General features: G+C 35.8%; 1 protein-coding gene and 1 long non-coding RNA gene across 2 annotated transcripts in view; one reads left to right on the top strand and one right to left on the bottom strand.

Annotated features, from left to right (window-relative positions):
* LOC131944537 (uncharacterized) overlaps positions 1-25,841 on the bottom strand; it is a 219,900-nt gene that overhangs the window by 125,821 nt on the left and 68,238 nt on the right. The gene's annotated exons all lie outside the window — the stretch shown is intronic.
* LOC131944533 (uncharacterized) lies at positions 19,471-20,184 on the top strand. Its single transcript, XR_009387041.1, has 3 exons — positions 19,471-19,576; positions 19,679-19,828; positions 20,070-20,184. It is a non-coding gene; the product is annotated as an uncharacterized LOC131944533 (long non-coding RNA).

Raw genomic sequence — 25,841 nt, 5'->3', positions numbered from 1 at the left:
CCCATATCATCCCCGTCCCTGTCCTCAGTGAGTTCTGTCCCCTGGTGTTTTAGCAAGGATATGGATCTTTAGTGCCTGGTACAAACTCTGGTCTGTCTGGACTGGTCAACTTATCCTGACAGTTAGGTCAGCCAGGGCTTTTAGGATGTACACAAATCTTTGTCAAGTTAATTTAAAAGGCAAATGTTCAATGGTAAATTGGTTTACAGGTAAACACTTTGTATGGCCATGATTGTTCTCGGAATTTGACTAAAGTGTGTAGATCTATTTCACCTTGATCTTCAAAAAAATTTTTAGCTACTAAACCTTGAAACACGTAGCATCTATAATTTTCTACAACCTCCAGCTATCTCCATCACGCAGTAAAATAACAAAAATTAAAATAAAATAAAGCTACAAAATTTTCAAAAAAAGGACTTCATCAGCACCAAACTATTCGGCTGCCACATTAATATCATGTTTTGTTTAAACTATATTTTTCTACCTAGAAAGAAAATAAATGGACATTACCGGAAAAATATTTTGATTCGTTTTCTTCTACCGGGCCTACTGTTGTTCCATGGTCCAACGACAAAAAAAAAAAGAAAAAAATAATGTTTAGAAAATACATACTTTAGCGGGGTCCAACTCAAGCGCCAGTCCCCAGTATATTAAGTGCCGTTCCTCTAAACCCTTTTCGAATGATTACAGTGACTCCATTCTTTTCACCCCCAACCCCCACCAGATAAAAAACATCTTACGAAATCTTTCTAAAAATCGATATTTAAACACTTACCAGGACGATATAAAAGACGAGTACTTGACGCAATATTTACCTGTCATTTCACCAGTGTTTATTTATTTGGTATCTACACACGTGTATAGATTGGTGTAATCACATACAAACTATTCGTATTATTCATATGTATTCAACATTTGAAACAGAATCTACTAAACCCATAATTATGTCGAGGACAAAGTTTGAATAAACAGCTAATTTTGTTGAGTTGAGTTGTTTGAGCTCTACCTAACTTTTCGTTTCTTTATGAAAGTAAAAACAGATGTAGCTACCAGCTGACTGGGCACATTTCATTTAGGACATTAAGGATTAAACTATTGTAGTAAGAGAAAAGAACAAAGCAAGTTTTTAAACCTTCGCTATGTTTTTTTTAACTGTGTTCAATATTTTTATAGATTGTTTTATTGACTATTGAATCTAATACCTATGTAATGAACAACAAATGGTAGCTGCAGTGAGGTTAATGTAATTAGTAATAAAACAGATAGTATTAGTTACCTCACAAGTTAAAGACAGTTACAAGTACTATGGACGTTTCGACATAGTACTTGTAACTGTCTTTAACTTGTGAGGTAACTAATACTATCTGTTTTATTACTAATTACCTATGTAATGTTGACATACTTATGGTCCATTTAGTAAAACTTGTTTATCAATACTCAAAGTAACATACCGATATATGTCAGTAGTTGATCAGAATAAGGCCAAGATAGGTCAGTCCTGTCCCAAAGTCCACTAGACCTTGACCTGACACACAAACTCTAATTAGGTCACCTGTCTGAAGATTGAAGACGCCACCTAATGAATACATGATCTAAAGCTTTAGGCAGTGGCTGTTTAACATAAATAGAATAGCTCGGTTTTTTTTTTAAACAAACAGTTACTAGTTGTACAGTGTGATTTAGAAGTGTATGAAGATAAAGGAGTTAATGTAGTGCACTTATTGATGGATATGGCTTATTCAATGCAGTATCACTACCCTAAAATTACATTGTTAGCTGTTGTACAGGTAGGTAAGGTCGTAAACATTGTTGGTCTGCCGCCTCACTTCAGATAGTTTCGAACCCGTAAAGTGTATATTATTTCTTGTAGCGTTGTTGATATATTTTGATGCAGTTGTTTCGTTGCATTTTTTGTCATTGTTTATCGATATCGATTTAGATCACATCTGGTTGTGTGTTAGGTCTGTTATATTTCTATTATCCGCTAACACCGTACAACCCACCAAAATCACCTGTATAAGCCGTCTCCTGACTACCTGTACAGTTGCTACAGCAGGTGTGAACTGTCCTCAACAAGACACCTGATAACACTGGGCTGGTGGCTGAGTGTCTGTGCACGTATTGGAACCACGTCTGAGGAAATATATTTGTTAAACATTTTGGATTGTGGAACGTATTCAACAGTCTGTTGTGCAATCATATTGAATAATGTTAACGCATATTGTGTATATCATATGAAGTATATGTAATGGCAACGCACAAAGTTAGATATTGATGTTAATTTGCCAAAATAACCCAGCTTGGTTGAACCTACCAGGAGTTTACACTCCCGCTGGTATAGCTCTGGGGGTTGTCAGGATACACAAGCTGCCAAGCCACGACAAGGCTCTAACACCGGATGACAGCAAAATAACATGTTTGTTTGATATTAAATTGGTCATATAGTTGATTGGAAAATGCCGGCAGTATAAAACAGATATTTTCTATCACTATGTGGATATATATTAAAATATTAAGGAAAGTCATGCTGATAAAACACTCATTAACGAAATTAGCATCTACAGGTTTAATATATTTTATAGCACATGTGGCAATGTAAAACAAGTCATACGTTAATAATAGATTATTTCAGTGAATTTTACCTGATAATGAAAATCAGCCGAATACCGAGTCGAGTTAGGTTTAAAGTTAACGTTACTGTACACGTAATACAGGCCTGGAATAGACAAAGGAAGTACAATTATTTAGGTGTCGTAATCAACTGAGCTCAGGTTCGCTTTGATATTTTCATCATTACTTTGTTCAAAGACTTGTGAATTCCAACTGTTTCAATTGAAAAGATGTAATAAAATATAAAATGTTAATATAACATTTAAATTAAGAAATTATGGTAAATAATTTAAGTAACATATTTCGCACTCGTGTATTCGAAATATTGACAGAGATTGTGTCTTGATTTTAATTAATTTGATTTAGATATGTTTGTAAAATGTTATGAATTTCTAGAATATATTCGCGTAAAGTTAAAAAATGTTTAAATTAATTTTTGTTTCAATGTTGTTATAGCCGATGGTGTCAGTGGGAATAAGCTTTCGCTATTTAGAAATACTTCTAATATACAAGCGAGTATCAAAATACTCTGACAACCTTGTATAGCACACGGCCTCCACGTGTGGCATAAAGCACGATGAAACTGCTTTGCTAACAGGAGAAGGGGTTAATTGCGTCTACCGTGGGCCAAAAAATAATCGTAAACCTCGGGCAGATTCGGCCTGTCCGCCTAGTAAAGCGATTCAGGTAATAGAGGGCACACTCTAATTTAAAGCCCAGATGCCTCAGGAGCAAAACGTCAGGAAAAATAAGTAGTGGAGCCCTATAGCCGATATTGGTACCAGTTCTGGTCTTCTTTAGGCAGCATCTGTTACTGAGTTGGTACCAAATGTATTGCCTAGTATAACACTGGATGTACCGGCAAGGTCGAGAGGGGGATCATGACGTATAGGCAACCCACGATCTCTTCATTGTACGTCCAGTTTGGCCTACGCGTAGTAAAGAGGAAACTCCAGCGCTCCCTCAAAGATTTGAATATTGATTTTTTTGTTCGGAGCTGATTTTTGAACACCAAGATGATGTGGTACAGCGCCTCCGTAGTGAGCATTCAACTCTATCGTTATTGTTGTGGTGATGTAATGTGTATGTACGGTGAATACGTGGAACGGATCACTGAGTGTGTGTATGTAGCATGTAGTGAGACGCGAGGCCGGGTGTGTTGACGTGTATGTTGTTGTACGGAGTGAACGAGGGTACAAGGGAAGCGACTGGTCGGGTGACAGTGGCTGTGTTGTGAGCGGGAGAAAGGGGGTGTGTAGGGATGAATGCGGACGGCAGTTGAAGGTTGAGTGTCAAAGCAAGGAGGTGTATTTTGTGACCGGAGGACTTGAGATGGTGAAATAAAGAATTCTATAATAGTATCGTGTTGTGCTTTCTTTGGGATCCCTGACACCCTCACATATTTGGTGGAGCTGCGGCACCCAAAACTGGGTAATAGACGTGTATCTGCTGTCGTACCAACAGACCTCCTGTAAGTGGCACTTTTTGAATTTGTGAATTAGATAAATTATCTAACAGAAACATGGAGGGACCTGTTAGTTTGCCAGAGATGTATAGCCTGGGTAGAAGCAACGGATACGAGGGAGAGAAGTTGGACGAGTGGGTGGAGAAAAGACTGAATGAGAATGAAGAAAGGAGGGACAGATGGTGCAGAAGGGAAAGAGAAAGAATGAAGATGGAACAAGAAAAGATGGAGACAGAAGCAAGGATAGAGAACGAAAAAATGAAGATAGAACTCGAAAGGATGAAGCAGGAGCAGGAATTCGAACTGGCACGAATGAAGCATGAAAGTATGAAAGACATACCACACATAGACGGGAGCCATCAAAATATCCTATCAAAGTTGCCGAAATTTCATGAAGATTCGGAAAACATAGATGCGTATATCAGGAGATTCGAGACAGTGGCGAGGACGACAAGCTTGAGCGATACGCAGTGGGGAACTCAACTCCTTGTCTTGATAGGAGGGAAGGCATTGGATGCATGTCAGGGCCTGAGTGAGGGTGACATGAAGGACTACAGAATATTAAAGGAAACCCTCCTTGAGTTCTTCTTACATAATGAAGACTCGTATAGGAAAAAATTCCACAACAGACTACCATCCAAAGCTGAGGACTTCAAAAACTACGTGCTGGATCTAAAAACCACGTTTATGAAGTGGCTAGAAACGGCTAGAGTGGAGATGAACGTGGAGAGTATAATTGAATTCATCTTGATTGATAAAATATCAAATTCAGTAGATAAGCAGTTACTAAGTTACATACAGGAAAGAAAGCCAACCACTCTGAAAGACCTTACTGAACACTGCCAAAAGTACATAATTGCACACCCGGATAGACCATTATCTAATAATGAATCAGAATATGAGTCAATCTTCTATGCGAAGGCGACAGGCGGTACAGCGGAGTACGTTGGCCTAGAGGCAGGAAACCACAGAGATGACAATCGACGGCCAAGGAGATATGGAACACAAACCAACGGCACAAGATACGTTGGGAGGTGTTTTAACTGCCAACAACAGGGTCACATGATTAGGAACTGTCCACATAGACATTCAAACGCTGGGGTCAATAACCAGGCTGCGGGTCAGGAATACCCCAGGGACTCAAACACTCCTGCGACACGCGGGTATTACAGCCAACAACGTAGACCGGGGCAGGACGGAAATCATAACAATGATTACAACAACCACAACAGTAGCCCAGATAATGAGGGAGTAGAACAAGCACCGTTACTACAGATCACACCGAAAATACCAACACTAATGGTGAATGTGGGAGCTCATACGGTAGAGGCGGTTAGAGACACGGGTTGCTCTACTATTGCTGTAAAAAGTAGCTACGTCGAACAGCACCAATACACGGGTGAATGGAAAATGGTAGAGGTGTTTGGTGGCACGGTCATACGCCTACCGATAGCACTGATAAACATTAAATCACCGTATGTGACGGGACAAGTACGAGCCTTAGTATTCGAACGGGGATCATTCGACGTAATCATCGGGAATGATATCGGGAGAGAGACCATACCACACAACTATCATTCTAATGCAGCGGTAAGGTGACATTTGATCTGGTCACAGTCTGGGACGGAGCACACAACAAGACGGCGGTGAGACAACACACGTGTAAGACATTTGTTATACAATATACAGTATGTAGCATGGCGTCTTTCGACAAGTTGTACCGAAGGAGAGGAAAATAGACGTCGTATCCAAAGTTTAAAACAAATACCGGTATCCTTTTGTTAAGGTTTTTTGTCGTATGTATGTGTATTGTTAATTGTTATATACGAGAAATGTAAATGATGATATTCTTACAGAGACTGAAGGTGGAGTGTACCCAACAAAAGTATGCCACTGGGGGTGCCGAGTCAACGATCGGTTGTCGTTTGTGTGTGATGTTTTAACATATTTCAACTGTTCTATACAGGGTTACTATGTAGCTATTTTCTGGAATGTAATATGTACATGATGCCATGTTTTTGTACTAGATGTATTTTACAGAGTACAAGTCTGATATGGTGCGTCTATTCTGTGTACTACAGACTTACGGAAAGTCTTTGGAGGGACCACTTAACAGTCCCATTGAAACTGTTAACATAGTAGTTTTGTATATATACATATTGTGTTGAGTTATTGGTTTTTTTTCTTGTTAATTCCGCTGATTGCATCAGCTAGGGACAGATGGAGGGTATGTGGTGATGTAATGTGTATGTACGGTGAATACGTGGAACGGATCACTGAGTGTGTGTATGTAGCATGTAGTGAGACGCGAGGCCGGGTGTGTTGACGTGTATGTTGTTGTACGGAGTGAACGAGGGTACAAGGGAAGCGACTGGTCGGGTGACAGTGGCTGTGTTGTGAGCGGGAGAAAGGGGGTGTGTAGGGATGAATGCGGACGGCAGTTGAAGGTTGAGTGTCAAAGCAAGGAGGTGTATTTTGTGACCGGAGGACTTGAGATGGTGAAATAAAGAATTCTATAATAGTATCGTGTTGTGCTTTCTTTGGGATCCCTGACACCCTCACAATTGTGTAGATCTTACAGGTGCAGGTAACACTACTAATATATTCACAAGTGTCTGTAAACTGGACCTAAGGTAAGCAGATATAAATGGACACAGGTGGCAATGTGTGAGCAGATGGTCCAAAACAGAACATCGGCGAGACACGGTATGCGGTCTGGCATCCTGTTTGTTGGACGCACAAGAGACGATTCATCTTCTGAGAGGAGATGGAAAAATTCGGCCCCAAACATTACGGACATTAATAATGTGCATATATTACTGCAAATATTGCAATAATTGACATTATAAGCCACACTAATATAAAATAACTTTATTCTAATGTCTGGGCACGTATTAATTTCTAATAAGACACATAAAAGCAATATGTTATCGTTTCAGCTTCAATATGTGGTAAATACAATAAAGGTTATATGCGAAATGAATTAATTGTACGAAGAAATCGAAGTTGTTATCTATAAATAAAAGTTGTTTCCACCTGTGTATCTGCCCTTGACCTCTTTTAATTTGATATTTGACACTAAAGTTGTCTCACATTATTTAAAAACCCACCTGAGTATCTGATCTTGATCCCCTCCCGTGTGATGTTGACGCCTGTAGCGTGTTGGTGGATGTTGTCTGTTGCTTGTTCGTTTAATTCAAGGATTGAGTGGCTTGTAGGGTTAAAGATGGGGTCTAGCGAATTGACAGACAAAAATGTTTGATTTAAGTATCTTCAAATACACAACGTACTGCATGCAAAAGATGCATATACATGTATTATATATATATATATATATATATATATATATATATATATATATATATATATATATATATATATATATATTAGTTACCTTCTACATTGTCTGTACCAGGAAACCTTACAGAAGGAAACAATCTTACATGTGCTGAGACTGGAAACTGGGCATTCGTTATCCTGTCTAGGTATAGAACATTACACAGCTGAGTAAAACAAGATATTGGTAGCCATTTATTAGAATTTTAAATTAATAAAAATCATCCGAAATAATTATTCTGAATGGATTTAACCTCCACAATTTTATTATAGCTAAAAATGTGTTTAGTTAAAAAAGTATTTCTTGTAATGTTCTACTTACATGACATTAAATTTTATAATATATTTTTGAAATGGTAAAATATATTTAATAACCTGAAATATTGTTTGTATAGTTACGTTTCTCTTGTGGATGGAAGTACAATATCCTCAAAATTTGGTTTGACTACGAGACAAATCAATATATATATATATATATATATATATATATATATATATATATATATATATATATATATACATACATTTATATATGTATGTATATATACATAACTATACAAATATATGGTGTTTAATGCATTGTTTTACATAGCCATTTAATATACATGGTAAAATCTTAACTTAGTACTAAATGTATGCCGTGTAATAAAATTTTACAATGATGAAACGAAAATTTAATATACTTAGAAAGAGGTAAATTATAGAAGCTGAGAAAATGCAAGTCTTTAAAAAAAAAGCTTAATGATATTTCATTTTAATCATACCTTTTGTCCTCTATAAAGATGTATTATTATGCTAGTGTAAGTAGCCAAACCTGTGGCGACCAGCAAAGAAACCACAGACAAGAGCAATGACATTCCTAAAAATACGTATGTATATGTATAATATATATATATAGATATATAGATATATATAAATAAATAAATAAAGAAATATATATATATATATATATATATATATATATATATATATATATATATATATATATATATATATATATATATATATATATATATATATATATATTTATAGATTAAATAAATAAATATTAAATTTATTTTCCGCACCCTATAACAGATAATTCAAAATTGTTTACTTATGTCTCTTTCTGCCAAATTAAACTAAGGCTTACGTTGTCTTTCATGTGAAGCTAAGTAAATAAACACTCAAGGTTAAGATTTTTAGACATAATGGCACTTTAAAATGTCGGTTAAAACTTTGGTTTTTTATAGTTGTGTTATAAAGGAAGAATTTATAATTTAAGTGTTATTAAACTTAAGTAAGAAAACAATTCAATATGTAGGTAGCTTTATTGTTTTTTCTCAAATATTTTTTTCCTTCTTTTCCATCATAAAAATATATCATATAAGTAAACTGTTATCGTTCTTATGTTGCTAACTATATGCAGCAGATAATTTTATTGGAGCTCTAGCACAAACTAAAGGGGGGGGGGGGGGAGATCATTTGATTAGATTTTAGGGTATTTGTGGAGTAGAACAATGTATTTGGCGAAAGAGAAGTATTATGGTTGATCATTTTTGTTTGCTTTGGAGCAAGAAATCTTACGAAAGTCTTACCTCGGACTACCACAAGGTAAAAAGGAGAGGATATTGTTTGTTTTTAATTGTTTTTAAATTTAATATAGGCCTATTTGATATATCGTTATAAATAGTTTTAGATAAAGCATCTGTTGCATTTTCAAATGAGACAAAATAATTCAACGCTAATTTTTAAAAAAGCAGTTAAGAAATAATTTTAAACAGGAAAAACTTACTGTTTACAATTGGCTAGGACGTTATCGTCACCAGGAAGTAAAAATCCAATTTCTTAAACTGGTGACACAAAAACTGAAGTCCAGATCCCATGACAAGCTGAGTTATATTCAAATAAGATATGTGTCTTAGCCGTGTTTTGAGCTATGATAAGAAAAATGTCAACAACCTTATCAGCTACTATTGTATAGGCCAAATCTCGATTTAAAAGTCGATTCCTGCCGACATGTCTCGATATCGTTGTGTGATTTAATTTATTCGAATACCTTATCTAACCTTAAAGAGCGTTTGCAAACGTTGCCTAGTGTTTGCCTAGACCCCAACTTTTTATCTGGCAGTTACAAAACTGAAACTCTTACACAAGATTGACATGTGGTTACCAGTGGCGGAACTAGAAAAAAAGGGCCACCCAGCAAAAACAATTTCTGGGCCCCCAGAATATATATATATATATATATATATATATATATATATATATATATATATATATATATATATATATATATATATACAAACACAGAATATGAACATAGGATACTCATTTTTGGCTTGATCGGGTTTCGAAAAAAATACATTGTTTTTGGGTGTTTTCTTTTCCAATTAAAACAAATTACAACTTTTTTTTTTTACAAATTACAACAATATGTGCGTGAGTACATTAGTCTGTTTTGAAAATCTGTTATATTATAAGTTTCCTGAAGAGTCATACCGTAGGCAGTCAAAAGAATATAAATCGTGAAAGCTTTGTATGCGTAATGGTTTCTCGTGTTATGTTTAGTTTATGTTTTTTTGGTATGTATGTTATTAAGTTTAAATACATTTCTTTTATATACTATGTCATTCTTTAGTATATTTTTTTATATAATAAACACGAGAAGTAATTACTTTTTAATTTGTTCAGTACAAATCTATTAAAAGGAACTTATAAGCACCCCTATTTAAATATTTAAAAAAAAGGGAAATAATTCATGGAAGTGTTTTGAACGTTAGCCTATCTTTCACACTGTATTTTGTGGTTTAAAACAAAGGGAAAAAGAATTAACAAGAGCGTGGTATGGTGTCTATAGAATAAAGATAATCTAGCCGCAGCTACAGTATTCATTTACAAAACATCCATCAAGTCAAAAATGCAAGAAAATTAAATTGCATTAACTAAAAAAATTGATTTATGGTCGGCTGTGGGCCCCTAAATGGCGTGGGCCCCCCCGCATTGCGGGGTCTGGCGGCACTGTAGTTCCGCCCCTGGTGGTTACTCATAGTTCTCAACATTGACACTAGATTAGAAATGTATTCAACTCGGCACTAGCTATAGAGAAGACAAGAGGCCAAGAACAGATAACTGTGGTGTAGAGTTAAATAAATGACACGTCTGTTAACATTTAATAGAAGCGCCATTTCTAAGAAATAGTACATTTTACAAACGTATTGGAAAGATGTAATAGTCTTCTTCTGGTGTGATTGTTTTATTTTTATTTTTATTCACTGTATTATTTAGTTTAGACTGTATGTGATAAGGGTTGTAAAACAACATAGTTTCAAATACGATCTTAAAATATTGCCTTCTTTATAAAACAGGAAGATCAAAGTGTATCGCTCGAGGGAAATTAATTTCTTCAACTACGACCCAATGTCCTCAATTGACGCAGATACATCACAAATATCAATATATTTTAATCATTTGTTGAGTACATTTATCTATTGCATATTGATCTATTGAGCGGTTTCAGCGTGCTCTAATCGGTAAATTTCATAGTTGATAATACTTCAATTTGTTCTCACGGGCGGATTAGTCTCGATAAATTGTTTTTGGTTGGACAAAGTTTAAGGAAGAAAATGTAGAAAGAAAAAACGCTGAAATCTGAGTCAACGACCCATATGGCGCATTACACTTTGACAGGAACAGGGCATTAACCCCCGTCAGTTACCCACCGGAATTGCCCCTCCCACCCCCGGTCATTACCCCTCCCGGAGTAATTACCCCACTGTCAATTACCCACCTGTCAATTACCCCATGCCCAGTAGGACATTACCCCTTGGGCATAGCTTGGTTCAGCTAGGGTTAGTACTAGTGTTAGGGTTAGGGCTAGGTTTAGGGCTAGGGTTAGGGTTAGGGTTAGGGTTAGTGCTAAGGTTAGTGCTAGGATTAGTGTTGGGATCAGGCTTAGGCTTAAATCACTGTTTAGAGTTGGGTTTGGTTTTTGTTTTATTTTAGGCTGAGGTGAATTCTTAGGTTTTTGTCTTTGCCTTAAGGTTAGGTTCAAGGTAATATATTGATATAGAGTTGGAGTTAAAATCAGGTTTCTATCTTGGTGGATAGGGGAGGGGGGGGGGGGGGGTAATTCCCAAGAGGGGGGGGGGGACTTGAAAGGGGGCTAATTGCTCCATGGTAAATACGGGGGGGTGAAATATCCGAGGGGCGGGTAATGTCCTGTAGCCCACTTTGACACAATGCTTAATTGTGTTGGGAGATATATCTTCCAACATTATAAGTATAAACAATGGTGTCGGGAGATATATCCTCCAACTTTATAAGTAGCAACGATGGTGTCGGGAGATATATCTTCCAACATTATAAGTAGGAACGATGGTGTCAGGAGATATATCCACCAACATTATAAGTAGGAACAAAGAAGATCTCCTTGATGAAATGTAAGGTGACTAAATTTGATGTTTAGTTTCGTTTTAACGATAAAATTAGAGAGACCTCGCCCATATATATAAACTAATTTTTAAGGTGATATGCTCCTTAAATAACAACAAATTTTTGGTTTTCTCGTCATGATGAGTTTCTTGCACTTTTGGATAGGCCCGTACTTTGTCTATTTTTGTCTTAAGAAATTAATTATTTTTAATGAGAATTTGTTTTTGGTTTAAAATACCAATTTTTGACCCTATAATTAAAAAGTAATAAATTATTCCCTATCTTACGAGCTCTCTACGATAAGTTTTATATTAGTCATTATATTGTATTTGGCATGATTGGAAAGCTGGATATCTAATGTATTTGATGTCATCTCAGAAACACCGAAAGCTTACAATCGCCTGCTACTTTTTTATTTATTAAACTAATGGTTACTAAAGAATGACATGGCATGAAAAAGAATGTATTTAAAATTTAAAAAAAATATAAATTCAAAAGGTGTGGTAATGCATAAAAGACACACACACACAGACAGACACACACACATACATTGCTTTATATATATATATATATATATATATATATATATATATATATATATATATATATATATATATATATATAAAGGTAATACCGATCGACATGTAACATCGGGAATTTTGTAGAATAAATAAGGAATTCTTAAACGATGTTGTCGATTATCTCATATATTTTAAGGATTGTTTGATGATGCATATTTTCTTTCCAGCACAGTCAAGTGTGATCTAGCTTATAACTGTGCCGGTGTACAGTTTAAAATAGTCCGTAGTAGACAGTAGAGGCCTAGATAGGCTAGATCAGCATTAATGTTAAAGTAAGTATGATGACTAAACTTCGAAATAACTTCACTCTACTCGCTATAGTCCCTTCTTGGAATTGTTTTGAAAACGACATGTACTCAAGTTGTTATCTAACATGTTTGATGCTGTTGGCTAATAATACAAATTCAATATGTCCAATTAAAAAAATAATTAAGTAGGCCTATGTTGCTTTAGCCTAAATGCCAACACACAACGGGATTTCCCGCTAACGTGTTGGTATTTAAAACTCTCGCCTTACGTGGCACACAGAACTCCAGATTTAGAAACATTCAATATGGCGGCTACAAGACTGTCGCCAGTAAAAACGTATTAATATTTTGTCACGTAAGTAATCGGAATATTAAACATTTAATGTACGTATTTCAACAGTAAAAAAGGTAATATAGGCCTACAGTGTATGAAATGGCGGGGCTGTATGTTGTTTAAAAAGCATCATTATTAATTTAAGAGTATACATAATTTAATCGCTTCAAAATAAACAAGATAATTTGCGAGACATGTTTTATTTCATGCATTTGGTTGTATGTTAGTTGTTTTTTTACTTATCTATTAGATCCCAAGATTATTTATATGTGTGAAATGTCTAGACTCACGAAATAAGATTAATTACACCTTTGTCGCTTCTAGACTTACCATACAATTTTTATTATTTACTAATGTCGTAATCGTGAGTTATTTCAAATGTCAAAGTCCAGATCGTGATGAAATAACATACAAGTAAGGTACTTAAGCTGCTATTACGTCGAATATGTGTTTATGGTCTACGTCATATGTAAAATGACACGTAAGATGCATATGTTTACACTTAAAAGACTGCCAATAAACAAAATAAAAAGCTGCTCAAATCCTTCAGTACAGAGATCTAATATGTTCACGTGATCTACACTAAACAACTGTTGCTTGTTAAACGTCAGCAGACGTCCAAATATGGGCGGACATTGATAAGTAACGTCTGCACACGTCAATAAATATGGACAGACATCCGATAATTTTCTTGAAGTCGTTTAGTTTTAATTTACCTAGATAATAGAAACGTTTAATACAACAATGACGATTTTGAACGGGAGTCACTGTCTTAACGCTGTTTATGTATGTGGCCTAGTTCGACGTGGCAGTTGAGTGTACATTTGAGTTACCTACTACAATACTTTCATCCCGCACGTGTATCAGCCTGGGAGATACTATATTATAATATACTGCATCATTTTATTTGACTACAGGCCGTAAACCTTTGCCAGAGTCAAGGGGTCACTGGACCTGGTAAAAAAACATTATCAATCTAATAAGGCTGTAAACTCTGTGCTTTGTATTGCTACTTAGTCATCAGACCTTAATGATGCTACATCAAAATATACTCTTTGTATTGCCACTTAGTCATCAGACCTTAATGATGCTACATCTAAATATACTCTTTGTATTGCCACTTAGTTATCAGACCTTAATGATGCTACATCTAAATATACTCTTTGAATTGCCACTTAGTCATCAGACCTTAATTATTCTACATGTAAATATACTCTACAGGTGTCCATGTCTACATGTGTCAATGTCTGCAGGTGTCAATGTTTACAGGTGTCCATGTCTATATCCTTCCTTAAATGTGTCACAACGATTTTCAGTGGTGTGTGAAAATGTTAAATTCAAACAAAATATTTACACCTTTCTCCAGTAGATACCAGTGGTTCTTTCAAATCTGATCTTTTAAAACCACTCAAGCGTGACGTGTAAAGAAATAAAACCCCGTGTCTGGTATATAACTCAGGTGACTTCTTGTTCACGTCACATATCACTTCCTTACACAACTGGTGTGTGCACTGTTTGGGATTCTATTTCAACTCTCTCGACTTAATTATGTAATTACTTAGGTGTTTGTTAATTTTTATATTTTGATCGGTAATTATTTTAACCTTAAATTACTGTTTTAATAAGTTAGCTGCACTATTTTAAGTAGTTGAGCTAAAGCAAAAATTTCTCTGAAAGAAATTAACAGTAAATCAATCGATCACCTCCAATGATGGCCGGCATTAGAATTGATTGATTAACCTTGTATCATTATGTTTTGATGATCGGTACTTTGTTTAATCTAATTTCTTTTTATATTTACACAAAAGGATAATTTAAATGTTTTAACAAAAGACGATGATATTAAATGTATCGGTATTTAGACAAAACAATTCACGACGATTCGAAGTCGATACTCTTAAAATATCGATATAGAAATTAATGTATTTTCCCGCCATTTGTAGGATGTGCAAAATTTACATAAATAGAAAACAACTTTATTTTGATTAACGTTCTCATTAAGTAAAACATGCGTTCAAGAATATATATCCGTAGTAATAATTTGTGAAAATCGCTTATATAGTCTAACTTTATTTTTAATACTCACTATGCGATGCGTATTATCAGAATCGATCCTTGTTTATAAAAGTAAACGCCGATGCATTCTAAAAGTCAGGCTTGGCAAATTGACAAACTGGAAAAAAAATTCTTTTAATTTACAGATTAGTTAGAAGCAAATGCAATATGATGATAGATATAATTAGTAAAAAATACATATTAAAATACTTAATCGAATTCCAACAAAGACAGCTACACATTTATATACATAGACTACTATTTAAGTTATTATATATGTCTTTTTATTACCCTACACGGGATAAAATCTTAAATATCAGGACATTAATTTTTACGAATTAGTAAAATTGTCTTAATTAAACTTTTTTTAAAAAAAGTGTTAATAACGTATGGTTTATACTTACAAATTCTGATATCTTATTTGGATTTTAAAAATTCAGAATGAGTTGTTCGATTTCCACATAAATTATCTAGATCAAAATTTTTTATTTAAATTGTAAAAATGCCATGATTATAATTCAGTAGAACTATTGTACTTAATGCTCCAACATTTGAATGTAAACTTTATAGGGTGTAAAATAAATTGGAGAAACATCAAAAGCATTTGCTAAACATACAAACATGATACATCACAGGGAGCGGACAGCAGACAACATGGACATGACAAAATTAGCCTGCAGGCTGCCCAGTGACCGCTGTAGTTAGTGCCGTGCTGGGGGGGGGGGGGTAATTTTCTAGTTCCCAATCATCAGCCCACTGTCACGTGGGAACTTGTAAGCGACGGAACAGATTTAAACACAGGCCAGTAAGAGTTTCGATCGAGCCTTATCTGCCAGATGGTTTGAACTCGAGACTTTTTTTTATCGAATTTATCAACCATGAGCTTTTTGTCAACTAGGCCACGCCTCCATCACAATTAAGGTTACGTGTCAACTGGTTATGCGCCATTGAGGCCATTGACTCCGATTTCAGCCTGCTTTTGTTTTTGGATTTTCTTCCATAGCCTTTGTCCAACCAAGAACAAACTACAAGGCAGCAGTTGTTTGATTTTGGAGTTGTCTCTCCTAGAAGAGTGGCTGTCCCCAGCTAACGAGCCTCATCTGCCCGGGGGTTCGAACTTGAGACTTTTTGGTTTAGCAAACATGAGTTTTACCGACTCGACCACGCCGACCCCTTATCGTTCCAGTAAAACGTAGTGTTGCTAAACCGAAGAGCTCTGAATTTAAACACCCGTGCACATGTGGCTCTATGTAGTCTGTCGCTTGACCTACTTCTGTTTACCGTCGTCATGGTAATAATGGCTGCCGAAAACGACGATTCATTGATTCCGTTTTTTAACAATGCTTCATTGTCTTTTCAGAAATATAATCTTATAAGCGTAATTTTTTAGTATTATTCAACGATACAGATCTAGTTTTAACAATGGGCTTCTAGTGTTTGAGGCAAACTAGACATTTGTACATTTGTTTGGTATAATCGCTGAAAAAATCTAGCAGAATTATATAAAGTAAGCAAAATTATAATTACTGTATTTAATATTGTTGTAAAATATTCAAAATACTCAGAACTATATAAAATTATTAAATACGTCATGCTAAACTATTTTCATTAATTAAAAAAACAAAACAAAATAATACAGCATAAAGACAAAACCTTCAAAAAATAACATTATAAAGACGTCAGCCAACAAAGCCCGCCAATTTTGCCCGCTGTGTCTTTGAGTGAGAAGAAATCTAACAGACGACATATTTCTGCTGAATGGTAAAACGCGTCACAACAACACTCCAATAAAATTTACCGTCGTATCAATGTAGCCATTTAAAAACAAAATTAATTTTTTCACAAATTATTAGCTGGGCTACCGATTAATTTTGATAATTAAAACTGGTTATAGATCTAGATTCTAGATCTAGATTAAATTTCTAACTTTGTTTTTTAACTTTAGGCCTAGCAGTTTAGACTAGTTAAGTGTAAAACTTTTTAACATTTTAGAAAATAATTGATTTAAAATTGCCAGGAAACTTAAAACTATTCAGTAATATATTAGTATTCTTTGAGCAAAAATCTATTGTAAAATATTGTAATTGTATAGGCCTATAACTAGATCTAGTAACCTGTAGCCTAATCAATCAATAATAAAACATACAAATCCCAAAATAATAAAGGCTTATTAATTATCATTTAGTAGCTAAATTGTTGCAATTGTTAAAAAATGAATAAACATGATTACTATGAAAATATTTCTCTAATTAACTTTCCATGCATGTCTATAACTTTTACCTACATTTCCAGGTAGATCTAGATACAAACATTTCTCCCGTGTGTTGCAAACATTTGACATCTTTAGGTTACATCACAATTATAAGAACCATGTTATGTTCTTCTTTAATTGTTCATGATTCGTCATAAATATTGTCATTCTGTAGTTCGATGTTAACGACAGTTCAAATCATAAATGTTGTCATTCTGTAGTTCTACGCTAATGTCAATTCTATCATACATGTCATTCTGTAGTTCTATGCTAATGACAGTTCCATCATAAATGTTGTCATTCTATAGTTCTATGCTAATGACAGTTCCATAATAAATGTTGTCATTCTGTAGTTCTATGCTAATGACAGTTCAAATCATAACTGTTGTCATTCTGTAGTTTTATGCTAATAACAGTTCCATCATAAATGCTGTCATTCTGTAGTTCTATGCTAATGACAGTTCCACCATAAATGTCATTCGGTAGTTCTATGCTAATGACAGTTCCATCATAAATGCTGTCATTCTGTAGTTCTATGCTAATGACAGTTCCACTATAATTTTATTTCTCTCTCCAGAGCCTGAAGGATCTTCCATAGTGGTGTGTGCTGTCTAATGTTAAAGTCAAGTGGGTAGTTCAAAGGTCAGTCAATCTATCTTACATGTTGGTTTAAGAATCTATTTAACCATAATCTTCTAAAGCTGACCATCATGCTGAATTCTGTTTGCCATATCATTGAGTAGTGGCTATTATTGTGAACAAACGGACACTCCTTGCGGGTGATCCGATGCGTAGCGCAACACATAAGACAAACAACCACAAACGGGTTACAATACAAGACTGAATAAACAAAGGCTCGTTGAAAACTAAATGATTTTAACACGTTTTTCTTAACTCAGCTTCGCGTTTGTTTGTTTGTTTGTTTGTTGTTAAAATTGACATCGAAAATTAGCCCACTTCTGATTGCTCTAGAGATCTGAAATTTGGCATGCTATTTTCGCCTAACAATTTCAGATGCAATCATAAAATCTAGCAATTAGAGACCTAAATTAGCTTAATTAAATTACGCCCCAAGGACCATAAAATTGAGGACATGATTTCTAAAGCAAAAGTTATCAATCCAGATTTATCAAAATATCAAAATTAAGAGGTTTAATCAGTGGCGGAGTGGTCTAGCGGTAGAGAGTTGGACTGCTAACCCGTTAGTCTCGAGTTCGAATCCGGGTTGGACTGCTAACCCGTTAGTCTCGGGTTCGAATCCGGGTTTAAGTCAGTAGACCGTCCATGAGTCCACCCAACTCTGATGGGTACCTAAAAAATCCACTAAATTTATATGTATTTAAAAACACTTAGTCAAGTCATACTTAATTCAAGTCATTAGATAAAGTAGAAAATAAACTATATAAAAACTTTTTAAAAACCACGTTTTTCATGTGTAGCAACGGACTAAAAAGGAGAAAATAAAATACTTTAAAAAAAACTTTAAAAAAACCACGTTTTTCTTGTGGACTAAGAAGTAGAAAATAAATTTTGTGCTTCATCGAGCTGTGCAGGTTCTTGTGATGACTGTTCATACATTTGATGACAAAAAACGTGGGTCGGGGAGATGGGTCGGGAAATTTGATGGTGAACGTACCCACGTTTTTTGTCATCAAATGTATGAACTGTCATCACAAGAACCTGCAAAGCTCGAGGAAGCACAACATTTATTTTCTACTGTTTAGTCCACAAGAAAAACGTGTTTTTTTAAAGTTTTTTTTAAGTATTTTATTAATAGTATATACACTATCTACACATAACACAGTCTAGTCTATACACAAAATACACAAGCTAGTAAACTAAGATACAGTGGCTAAAAACTAGTATAAACCTAACCTGTACTAACCTTGGAGATCTGGACAAAACTGTGGCCATCACACACGTTTTCATACACCTTATATACCCTTTTATAAACTGGTACAAACCGGACTATTACAACTCACGCACCAGAACTGATTAAGGACGAACGGGTTAGGGTACCAAGTCACAACAACATTCACCCCCATTCATCCTCCTTCACTACACTATTGTTATGTAGTTTGTAAAGAAACACTGGTTGATGACTGGTCCAGGTACCATTTAAACTTCTTTCTTTATAAAGTCAAAATATTTGTAAATATAACAGAGTGACCGACTGCTGCTGAATGTGATGTGAAGGTCAAGGTTATTTCAATCACACAGCTGCCACAGATGACCATAAGACTATAGTAAAGGCCAGTAGAGATCTGTCACATCAAGTTACAGGTAAGTTTGTTAATTATCTTTTAACTTAATCAAGTGTACAGCCATTGTTTAGTGCTGATGTAGACAATGTGTCAAATCTTTGTGTTGTGGTTTATTTAACAGGAATTAACTTGGATAGTCTAGATGACCACAACAGTATGGCCAGTGTAGAGGATAGTCTAGATGACCACAACAGTATGGTCAGTGGAGAGGATAGTCTAGATGACCACAACAGTATGGCCAGTGAAGGAGACATCTCAACATATTTTACAGGTAATGTCAATTTGGAAAGATATTCAAAAGGTATCTACCTGCATGCCTAAATGTTTTGTGCTGATGAAGTCCTTATGTTGGAACATTCTGTAGTTTGAAATGTTTACTGGATGAGTATCTTAAGATGGTGATGGTTGTGACAGTTGGAGGTTGTAGATAGATTTCATGTTTTATGTTTGTCAAAGTTTAACAGCTAAAGAAATGTTTACAGTAATAAAAATGGTTTTGTTTACCTGTACAGGTACACATGAAGTACAAGAATGTCTTGAAGGTCAAGGTGAGGTAGATCTACACACACACCTTGCAAACTGTGAGAAAAATCCTGGCCATAAAAACTTTGTACCTGTAAATCAGTTTAGTCTTGAGCATTTTTCTCCTGGTTTCCATGACAACGATGTGTATGACCTCACAAAAGCCCTGGCTGACCTAACTGTCAGGGTAGCCGTTAAGTTGACCAGTCCAGACAGACCAGAGTTTGTACCAGTCACTAAAGATCCATATCCTTGCTACAACACCAGGGGACAGAACTCACTGAGGACAGGGACTGGTAGGGTGTGGCTGGTGACCAAATTCACAGAGGGTAGGAGGGACTACAGAACTTGTCCATGTCCTGAATGTGACCACTCGGACACACCCAGCAAAGTGTGGTGGGAGGTTCGTGTGTTGACAGCCACACATGTGGTTTTTGATAAGAGTGAGGCGAGACAGTCCAGCTGTAGGTTGTGGTTTGATGATGATAAAAGTCCATTGGTCAACATTTATGGGTGGGAGGTGGCTGGGTCAGCCACTGAGGGAGACTTGTGTCAGTTTTATTGTGTGACACATGACGTAGATGTAGCGGATAAACTGGAGGAGATGTTGGGGCGGTTTGATGGTCTATGTAAGAAAGTAAGGGACAAATACAAGAGTCGTAGAGATGTGGACAAGCTGACCATTATAGTGTCACATCCTCATGGCTGTTCTAAGCAGGTCTCTGTAGGTCACTGGGTACACAGGCAGAGGGTGGGGTGGGTAGAGACCAGGTACACGTACACAACGTGTACCTGTCCAGGTAGCAGTGGGGCTATGGTCTTCAGAGTGGGGTGTGGCTGGCATGGCCATCCCCACAGTGGAGCTAAATCTGTTGGATTAAATTATAGTGGGCTGTGGGGGGACTTCGACTTCTAGTTGTCTGCTCCTGTATAGAATGTAAACAAACATGGCGCCCGTTGGATGTCTGCTCTTGTATAGAATGTAAACAAACATGGCGCCTGTTGAATGTCTGTCTTTTCTAGAATGTAAACAAACATGGCGCCTGTTGAATGTCTGCCTTTTTTAGAATGTAAACAAACATGGCGACTGTTGGATGTCTGTCTTTTCTAGAATGTAAACAAACATGGCGACTGTTGGATGTCTGTCTTTTCTAGAATGTAAACAAACATGGCGTCTGTTGGATGTCTGCTCTTAAAATATTTCTTGACCATATTGTAGAGCTTTATTAAACTTTTAATTAATTATCTCGTTATTTTTATCAGAGAAAAAGTTGTTAATTGTTTGATTGGGAGTGGAGAAAAAAATGTCGCAAATTGCTTGTAAATATAAACGTAAATAAACGGTTTTAAATCAACTCGTTTTCTTTCTCATTTTTGTTTCTGTTTGTATTTTGTATGAAGCAACTCTCAATATTGACGCTAAAGTTTAGATCCAGCGACTCTCAATATTGACGCTAAAGTTTGGATTTAGCAACTCTCAACATTAACGCTAAAGTCTGGATCTAGCGACTTTTCCCAACCTTTTGCTGCGTCTCTCCACGTAGGCAAGACGCCTAAAATTTAAAAGAAATCACGAAAGTAAAAATAAAATGGGGAATTTTCTGGACTGTATAGTCATTGTTCGACAGTCAGGAGCTAAGGATAGCACCACAATAAAAAAAAGTAGTCAGTTTCCTCTAGTTACTTACATTTAAATCTGCCTTGTGCTAAATGGATATTGTTGTAAAATGCGCATTGTTGTTGAATGCACATTGTTGTTAAATTAACATTGTTCTTAAGTGAACATTGTTCTTAAGTGAATATTGTTATTAAATACAGATTGATTCTAAATACACATTGCTACTAAATGAACATTTTTGTTAAATGCAAATCTATTTTGTTCCAGGCTGATGATTAGGTATCAGTAGCCACTCATATAGAACGGTAAGATGATGCTATGATCTCTTGTATCTGTTATCTGATTGGTTTAATTATAATCACAAGATGGCGACATAATTTTTACCTTATTCAAATCTGCGAGATAAGAGACTGCTAATTAGCGTGTTACTTCAGAAAGGAGAATATATGCAGTGGCGTAGCTACCGTAAATCGAAAGTAAGCAAGGCATAGAGGCCCGATGCACATAGGGGCCCTTTTCCCTCTTTAAATGTATTGAAGCTATTCCATTGGAATTTTAGTGTTTTAGAGATAAATAATTTTAAAAAGAAAACAGAAATCCAGTTTATTTTGTAATGTAGAAATAATTTAAGGGCTCCAGTTATTTCTTACTGCACTGGCAGTAGCATTCGGGGGTAAGTGGGGGGGGGGGGGGGGGGGGCAGTGGCGTAGCTAGGATTTTCGGGCCCTTATGCAAATATTATCATTGGGCCCCAAAACCCACGGTTATTCAAGAATAACGGGTAGTCTAGTTCAAGTTAAGCACCTGCCAAGTTTTATCGTACAGCAAGTGACGTCGTCAAATACATTCAAAGAGATCGATCAATCGATCTTACCACGTGGTCTATTATATTGTGAACGAAATAAATCTTACCGTTTTGAAAGTCAAAACGTCAGCAGCACATTTATTTAGCTCTTATATTTACATTACGTCAATAGCTTAGGTAGACAAACATTATAACGTTGCAATAGTTTCCTAATAGTTTCATATCTAAAAGTGAAAAGTCAAGGACATCATTTGTGCTGAAATTTCTTAAAAACATCGGAAATAAATGTAGCTGTTTACCCCTGCTTAGCGCTTGAGCGCCATTTGATATTCTTAAAAGACAATCAAAATTGTTTACATTTATTATCTTTAGTGTATGCGTTAACCATGTTCTGTTTTTTGGCTGTTGATAAAACGCTTGTAATTATGTCAAGTCAATTTCTAAATTTTTGATAGTTTGACTTGCATTTTTAAGATGCGACTGTTTTTACAGGCAATGTAGACTTAAGAACTAAAAATTATTTTAAAGAACATATAGATTTTTACTTTCTCGTATATCCGAAGAATAGGGAAAGTCTTGTAATCGTGCAAAAAAAAATCGAGATTTTTGCTAATCTCGACGTTTTAAAACTCACTGATACGGAAAAACATAATTTTGAAATTATGTCCGTATGTCTGTCTGTGTCTGTGTGTCTGTGTGTCTGTCAACACGGTAACTTGAGTACCATTACAGCTAGGTTGATGCAATTTTATATATAAGTATTTTATCAAAATCCTACATACGTATCAACTTTTGAGCAATTTCTGATAATTGAAAGTGGTACCTTTTCTAATTTGAATTTTTCAAAAGCCTAGAAATTAAGTACTATTTCAGATAGATAAATGAAATTTCACATGTTAGTAAAAGATCTAATTTTTTGCTTTCTTTCAAATTTTGAGTAATTTCCGTTGACCGGAAGTAGTAATTTACGCTAGTTCCGATTTCTAAAAAAAACCCATGTAAATTTATAAAGTGCTAATAATACTCCACAATATTATGCACATTTTATTTGGCGTTCACTTGGTGTGCAATTTTTTTTCTACAAGATTTTATTCTATTTTAAAAAGTTTTAGATTTAAAAAATCATGTCTATATCCCGAGTTCCCATCCCCTGTTGTTTTACATAAGAATGTTCGAGAAAGTTTAGGGGATATCACTCCCGGTTTATTTTTTTTTCTTAAAGGGAAATATTATACTATGGGAAATATTTGTTTATATGCTAGAGTAGCTACAGATCGCTGATTTTAAACGTTTTATTTTTTTACGAGCTGACACGCGATGTAGCATACGCCTCTATCTAGTAGTTTTATTTTCGAATTATTAACATTTCATAATTGGTGAATCTGACACCACCCCTCCACCCTGCCTCCCCCACTCCCACCCCCACTCCATCTCGCCCAGTGAAAGCAACCGTTTACAGACGACAATGAAAATATCAATCAGAACGTGTTATCTCCACTTAGTTTCAAATCGGTTAAAAACTAAAATATCTGCCCCTAGTAGCCGTCACTTATTCGAACCAAACCGGCTCTACTATTGTAAAAATTCGGGGTGAACCACAGCTCGCCAGACAGGTGGCTAAGCTGCGTTGTGTTTTCTATGGTCTCTGTTGTGAATGGACTTAAATGTAAGGAATGAGTTTGAGAGTATGTGTGTGGTTGAATGGGGTTAATAAAGTTGTCGATGGTTTGAGAGTGTGTGTGTAGTGGTGTTAATAAAAGATTATGAATGCGTAAATAAATAAGGTGGTGATGTAAGAGAGAATGTTTTGGTTGTTAGGTAGATAGTTGAGAGTCAGTCTGAGTCTTGTTGTCGTTGTGTTAGGAAGTCTTCGTTTTGTGTCTGCCGTTGATGTAGCTGTATGTATTGATGTAATAAAATTATAGAAATGGATAAAGCCGCCTTGTCTCATCTATATTCCATCTATACCTCGTTCGTCACGTTCAGCGTCGACCCTGTACAGAAACTCACTTTACAACACATGGTAGATGCAGAGGTTTGCTGAACCTATCATTCGTAGTACGTTCCCATCTACACTTGCGTGATGTCATCTCATCTGTGGCTAGCAGCACGCTTTCATCTAGATTCGCCCGTTATCTACAGCATTACGTCGTAATCTACAGTATCAAGGGTTGTTTTTCTTTATCGGGATTCAGTTGTGTACCTTGGACCGTGATGAATGGACTTTTCGACGCGTGATGTGGCCTGCTCGATTCGTCGTCATTTGCCAGAGACGGACTTCTGGTTGACCGGCGCGATATCCAGCGACTATATCGTGTCTCTCATCGCCCATTGATTCCAGTCAAGGTGCAGATGTGGCCTCTTTCAACGTTGGTTCGTGCTGAGCAGTAGTTCAAAGGCCGGCATTAATTTGATGTCCACAGTTGTTTATTATGACGTAATCGCCACTCGTCCCCGACCTTCTACAATGGCCGTGCTGTTTTCGCCGTGAGGAATACTTTTATGCAGATTTTCTTCATGACCGTTGAAGAATACTGAATTTTCGGGTTTCCACCTACATCGCCAACTGTTGGTTGGAAGGGTTTACTTCATCATCTTCGTATGACCCACATCGTCGTGGTGGGCTGAATTATTTAGCCTACAAGTTTTTATGACGTTATTTAAATTCCGTCCTTGACCTTCGTCATGTCAACAAGAATTGAAAATTCTTCGTGGTTGACTTTATCGACAGTGTAGACGAGAATTTTCTGCATTGCGTCATCTTCGTTTGTTCAGTCCAGTATTGGTCGAGATGAATCCCCGTACTACAAGACCTATATTATCTGCATGGATTCTCGAAGTACAAGTCGCCGTCAATCTGCGTCACCAATCCAGTGGATGTGGATATCCAGTCTACCCACTAAGTGACTGTCTTAGACTATACAAGTCATCGCCTGAATCTGATGTGGCCTATGGAGTGTGGGATCTGGAGTTGTTATAAAGACCTGACGTTTGGGATTGTTTTAAGTTGAGTACACCTCTTCCATTTCTTAGATACTAAGATCTAATACAATTTTGTGTGTGTTCATTTTAGTAATATTTATTTAGGCCCTACTGGTTATAATTTGTTTTCCCCAACATCATTGATCTAGATCTAGAATCCAGTTACCAGTGTCATAGTTCACACTAATTGTGACATTTCATAATGCCCTTTAATTTAGAATCTAGTTTTATTTAATATTTAGTAGTGAATCATGTAATATTGGGGCATGCTATCTACCATCTTAGTAAGTTAAGATGCTTAGTTTTAAACAATACCAGTTACTTAACACAATTAGATCAATATGGTTTTACTCTCTC

This window comes from Physella acuta, unplaced genomic scaffold (assembly GCF_028476545.2).
Source record: "Physella acuta isolate Inbredline_101_S28 unplaced genomic scaffold, ASM2847654v3 ptg000496l, whole genome shotgun sequence".
NCBI classification, from domain to species: domain Eukaryota; kingdom Metazoa; phylum Mollusca; class Gastropoda; family Physidae; genus Physella; species Physella acuta.
Note: the sequence above shows the minus strand (reverse complement) of the source record. Positions and strands in the feature narration are given on the sequence as shown.